The sequence below is a fragment of the Epinephelus moara genome, chromosome 11, assembly GCF_006386435.1.
Source record: "Epinephelus moara isolate mb chromosome 11, YSFRI_EMoa_1.0, whole genome shotgun sequence".
Classification (NCBI taxonomy): Eukaryota; Metazoa; Chordata; class Actinopteri; order Perciformes; family Serranidae; genus Epinephelus; species Epinephelus moara.
The window spans coordinates 12080462-12087381 of record NC_065516.1 but is presented as its reverse complement, the minus strand read 5'-3'; positions in this window follow the sequence as shown (position 1 = coordinate 12087381).

Here is a 6920-nt window from a genome sequence, read left to right as displayed (position 1 = left end):
AGGCTCATGTATATAATATAAAACAGCATCAAATACACAATAATAATAATATTGATCATAATAATAATGCATTAGATTTATATAGCGCTTTTCAGGATACTCACAGACGCTTTACAGAGAGCAACAACAGCAGTAAAAATATTTAAAAAATCCAAATTTAAAAACTTAAAAAACTTTAAAAAAAACTAGGCGTTTTACTTTGAAACTTTAAGTATATTTTCCTGATACTTTCAGTTATGTATGCAAGATTTTAAATGCAGGACTTTTACTTGCAATGAAGTGTTTTATCTTGTGGTATTACTGCGTTTACTTGCTCTGAATACTCCTCCACCACTGCTTATTCCTTATTAACTGGACCAGCAGTGCTGGAAAGTCACATACATTTATTTAAATAGTGTTTTTTAAGAGCAACTTAAAACCAGCCTGAGAATCTGTTTTTTATTGCCAAGTATTTTTCAATGTTGTACTATATGTTTTATTATTTACTTGCAATGTAAAATGTAATAGTACAAGATGTGTTTCTTCTCGCTGCTTTCATGTGGTGAGGGGAATACATGGATTACTCCTGTAAACCAACGCATATGAATGACACAACAAAGACACTTCAGTGGCACCACCGCTGCACAGAGATTACTCTGTGGTTTTAAACAGATATGACGTTGACATATTTTTAAGGGCGTGATTCATTTTTGCTGCTCCACTGACACGGAACCGCCTAAACAGGGGATTTAGTACTACTAGGAAAAACACACCTTAAAGCTGACAACACTGAATGTGTTTTTTAAGTCTCTCCAAAATAATCCCTGCTACTTAGGGAGGGTTGGCAAGTTTATAATAAAAAATACGTTAATTTAATGTAAAATCATCAAAAAACCAAAACAAAAATAAAACACATGGAAATAATCTACAAACTGTTACCTAAAACAAAATGTCTATATAATGCATGGCAAGCTCCAATAAACTTTTTAATCCTGACATCGCAGTTTATTCAGTTGTAGATAATAATCACGTGAGCTGTTGATGCCTTGATAGCTTAAATTCCTCGGTATGTGTCTCAGGTACACAGTGTTAAATCCTTTTTGGCTGATGATATCATTCACTCTTACTCTTGCATCTTTTTACCTGCACTCCCAGCCCAGTTGCCAGAATAAAACTTGCTTGACTTGTGCATTTCTGTGGGCGTTTCTACCATGGTTAACCAGCAACGTACGCAGTCACTCCACTTTAGCTGTGTTTAGAGGAAAGTCCTAGTGCAGGGGCCAACTAAATTATTTTGCGCCTTTCGTGGATGTGAAGTACCTCAGAGAGCTTCCACAGTTTTTTATACAAAGTTCAGTCTTTCAACTGATATATTTAGCCACTTTTAATGTAGTTATAGCATTAAAGCTACTCTTCAATTCCAGCCACCCTCCAAAGTCCCATCCTCCTCCTCCTCCTCCTGCAACTCCACCTCCCTCCAAAGGCCTACTCCCCCCTCCTCCATTACGTCCTCATTACGTCTATAGACGTAGGCGTTGGCAAGGTAACGTTAGATAGATAGAGGAGTGCCAGTGTAACATTACAAATGCAACCCCGGAGTTTTAAAACTCAACCTAAGTCAGTGATGACTGATGAGTTTTAGAATAAGGTTACAGTGCTAATGTTAGATAGTAGCGTTAATGTTACTAGTAAGTGGAAACACACAAGGAAGATAACATTAATGTTTCAGAGGCTACGCTACAGTAGGCTAACATTAGCCATTAGCAACTGGATGCTGTGTTGTCATATAACGTTATATGTTACATTAGAAGCAAACTAAACATAACGTTACCTGTCCTGCACAGTCAAACGCAATCGCGGAGTTTTGAAATCCGGGGTCGGTGATGACTGATGAGTTTTATAATATAATGTAAACGCTAACGTTAGCTAGTACTGGTGACTGGCAACAAACAAGGAAGATAATAGGCTCAGGCAACGTTAGGCTACAGTAGGCTAACCGTTAGCAATGTTGCATTAGAGGCAAACTAAAAATACCTGTCCAGCAGAAACTCTGCGACCATCTCGTCCCTTTTTAGCTCAGAATGAAGCTGCATCAGTCTTCGCCATCGCTCGAAATTTTCGGTCCAAATGCAATGATTGGTTGGAGTTTCCTGAGAACCATATGGTATAATTATGAGTTTTTAATCTCTCTTTTATTTTAACCTAAACAAAGAAAAGCATAAAATTTCCAGAAAGTAAGTGTCTCTTTAATTGCTTAGAAATTAAAAAAAGAAAGTGCAAAATAAAACCAAAGTTTTCATTCCAAGCTTTTCAAGGGCCCCAATCCCAGTGGGGGCCTGGGTTATCAGTCCCACCTTTCCGCCACTGCAATGCCCCTGCCTAGGTGACCACTATTCAAGACCAACAAAAGCAGGTATTTTAACAACATTTTTGGAGATTTCCAGACCTTTTTTTTGTTGTTTTTATTTGCAACAAAACTGGGTATTTATTGGTGACACATTTCCAGCTGTGTTTGTGGCAACAACTCTGGTATTTCAAGCCAAAACATGATCTTTTCCTGAGCCTTACCAAGTGGTTTTTGTGCTCAAACCTGACCACATAGTGAGAAAAGCAACTTGTTCAATGTTCAAATGCAACATATCCAAGGTTTGCAGGAACTTACAATGCCAACATTTATCCTGGTGATTGACTATAGTCCACTCCTCTTTGACAAACAAGCAAGAACAAACTGCTGACATCAGTCCCATCAAGAGTTACATTGATTCAAGTATAATGTGTGTGACTTTGCTACAGCACAGCTACAGCCTGAATATATCAATAATCCCCACAGATGGGAAATGATACCCCTGTAACTGCAGAGGAAGAGACTTACAGTAACATGATCTCACTCTGCAGTGTCATCACAGATGGTTCATTACCAGTCATCTGTTGAGCAGAGCATGACTTCAATGCAACACTTTAAAATGTGAGAAATGAGGGCATTTGAGCCAGTCACTGTAACTAAGGGACCGTATGGAAATTATCAGTCTGGGATTATGTATTTTTTTCTGTACTGAGGGAGAGCCAGGTGTTTAAAAAAAATATTGCATCATTACCACATGCCTTTTATGTTTGTGTTATGGATCATACAGGTGCATATGCATGTGCAAAACAACAATCTGTAAACAAATGTGACAGTTTTGAGTAGCAGCGAATCCAGAGTCAGTTCAGGTCATGACCAGTCTTAAAGGTCCAGTTTGTAGGATTTAGGGAGACATGTTGTCAGAAATGGAAATATATTCATAACTATGTTTTCACCAGTGCACCTGAAGTTAAGAATTGTTGTGTTTTCATTACCTTAGAATGAGCTGTTTATATCTACATACGGATTGGGTCCTCTTCTACAGAGTCTGCCATGTTGTCTCTCCAGTAATCCACAAGGGACAAACCAAACTCTGGCTCTAGATGGGGCCATTTGCATTTTTGCTTTGGCCACCATAGTTCTTCAACACGCTTGGCACAGGGGAGAAGTTTCATATGCTTGCAATCTGCATTTTCACCACTAGATGACACTAAATCCTACACACGAGACCAGATGTCAGCAACCTTTACCATCAAAAGAATTTTTTTGGCAGAAAAACAAAACAAAACATCTGCCTAGGGCTGCAATATGTATATTTGCCTTAAACTAGCCTAAAAACATTCCTAATTGGTCAAAATGAGCATTCTCTATTTTCCTCTGAGACCTTTTCTGTTTTTTGGGATTTGGAATCAATAGCTATCCTCACTAAGGAGGCTCAAGACTAGCCATCGCTATTGAGATTAAGCAAATTTTAGGAAAAGAAGCCAGGCTGTAGATGTGTGATGCACATAGTTAACAAGATCTTAAAACTTTTTTTTTTTTTTTATTCAGTGGCTACACATTTATAGCACTGGAAATTGTAAGAATTACTTTAGGGCTATAACAGTGATAAATGGAATTTATGCATAGGCGGCACGGTGGTGTGGTGGTTAGCACTGTTGCCTCACAGCAAGAGGGTTCCTGGTTTGATCCCGGGTGTGGAAGCCCTTCTGTGCGGAGTTTGCATGTTCTCCCTGTGTCACCAAGGGTTTTCTCTGGGTACTCCGGCTTCCTCCCACAGTCCAAAGACATGCAGATTGGGGATAGGTTAATTGGTGACTCTAAATTGTCCGTAGGTGTGAATGTGAGTGTGAATGGTTGTCTGTCTCAACATGTCAGTCCTACGATAGTCTGGCAACCTGTCCAGGGTGTACCTCGCCTCTCGCCCAGTGTCAGCTGGGATAGGCTCCAGCCCCCCCGCGACCCTCAAGAGGTTCAAAGTTTTGCAAGAATGGAATAGTTGCAAGAAGTAAACACTGTCACTACTGCTCACTAAAGAAGCTATAGAAGCTTATCTTCTCAAAGCGGGCGTGTGTTGATTCGAGCAAAAAGTAGTTAATCCAGCCATCCATTGTCTGTCACTTCTCCTGGTCCATGTTTGCATAAGTCCAATTAATTATAACATTAGAAATCATTGTTATACACTGCTGGTAATTACTGAAAAGTGTAGTATAATCATAATTCCATGTCATATCGTCCCTACTGGTTTCCCATCATAATAATGGCCAGTATGACCATGATATTAAAGACGTTCCCTTACTATAGACATCCCTTACTATAAACAAGGCCTCTGCAGAAGCCATGTTTATAGTAAGGGAGTTAACATTATCTCTCACTTTATATATATATATATACATATATATTCATGGCGAGGGTGTTTTTTCTAAGTCACGGGAGAGTCTAAACTGAATATCTAGATATTTAGAAAAATGAAGAAAAGTGCTAAAACCCTAGCAATTTTCATACAGTCCCTAAAATTGCTTAAATGCAACATTTCAGATGCTGTCAAACAACAACTATGTCCAAGGGAGGGATGGAGGTGCTAGAAATGGTGTCAACACTGCTGAGAGTGTGTGGTCCTGTGTCTCCACATGTACAGTAGGTGGCGAGAATTAATTGGGGCCTCAGCACATCATGCAATAACAGCACTGTCCCAGATGGTGTCACCTTAGTGCTTTGTGTTAAAATTACCTCCTGTCTCTGGAGACATTAACCTCCATCTCTGGATGAGGAAACAATTAGGCTCTCTGAAGGCAAGCTGCTCACACAGCAGCACAGATGGCATCTAGAATATTTGTCACACCGGATACCATCACGCCACATCTTTTGCATTTTAGATATTCTTTTAACATTTCACAGTGTGTTCTTGTGACTGAATACGTGGTGTATTATACTGAGGAGCCTGGCTGGTAAATAGATGGCTGTTGTGGGATCAAACCTGTGACGTTTTGGAGTTTTAAAGTTGTCACTTTAACCAAATGGTGCAACAATAAAAGACAAGCAACCTGAACTACACAAGCAGCTAACAGTAATATCTTTTATGATAATTCTCAGCTGCTAAAACCTACTACAGAACAACAGTTGCACAAGTGGAGAAGAAACAAAGAATCAGCAACCGCAGTAATATATAATACACAGTACAGGAAATTCATGTCAAGTTTGCTAACATTAGTCACTATACGCCCACAGGTCATATACCAGATTGAGTAAAGACTACAGTGAGTATATCAAACTGAACAATGTCGAGACAAGATGGCAACCACAGAATTGCAAAACTCTCGTGAGCCGCTTCAAAATATTCATGTTTCGGTGATTTATGATGTCAGAACACTGTGGTTAAGGTTATTTGGGGTCTGACACAAAAAGCACTTGGTTAGGGTTAGACGCGACCTTGAACCTTGAACAATGGTGGGTTTTTTTGTTTTGTTTTTGTAAAGTGCCACCTGCTAACAGCAGGAAAAATTGTGGTTTTAGTGATACTCAACTGTATAGAGCAGTGCAGGGATGATATATATTCCAAAAAGCCAATGGGATTATTGCATTAGGGTTTTGGGTTGTTGCAGAAAATGGGATCTGTGGCAAAGAAGAGTTTATGATACTTAAATGTTTTGTTCAGCAAGAGATAACCCTCACAAATGAACACCACTTTTAAGGATTTTTGAATCATAAATGCAATCACCACAAGTAAAAGTTAATGTTGCGCTTTAAACAAATTACACCATGGTGCATGGCTTCAAAGCTGCCACCACAACAAAGCTGTAAAGCTGAGTACTGCACGGTTCAGAGTAATGATGTCCTGTAGTCTCATTTAGCCACTTTAAGACACCTAAAAGCTTCAGAATTCACAGGTGGGGTATTTCAACCCGAAATCTTTCCATTTTGTTTGATACCGCTGCTTTGTCAGTGGACCTAAATGTCAAAATACAACGCACAGGGCACCCTCTTGCATCAGTTTTGGAGGTCCTGGGAATGTGTGACAATGTACACCTGTTACATGCATCGTGTCTTTTCAAAATACACTTCTGTTTTTACAGGAAATGTGCAGTTTCTGCTGGTTACATGCATGCGGTCTTTTTCAAAATGAACTTACAATGTATGTAAAACACCTCTGTTCTACGTTTATTTCCATAGGTTTGGGCAACAAAAGCCCTTTGTTAGATTTAGAAAAAAAACATAGCTAATGATTTGTCTTTAAATAAGGACGCTTGTTACTGACTTCATGTAACATCACATGACGTTCGTCACTACCGTAATATGCTACACATACTAACCCTAGACTGATCATAAAGATGGACAACATGGCAGCTCCTAAAAAGTAAAGCTGAAACATCTTGATCACCCCCTGGTGGCTGGCTGCAGTACAGGTCATAAAGCCCACCCTCTCTATGTTAGCGGATGGGACGTGAGCCAAACTAACAACTTGTTATCACTCTGCTGTATGCTCAAGTGTTCCTTTTTCAGATTTTGGTTTTAATTAGTTATCAAATGCCATAAATTGGGTATTTACATCATGGTTGACAACTGTGTGAGCCAATCAGTGGACTCACATTCAGTGGCTGCT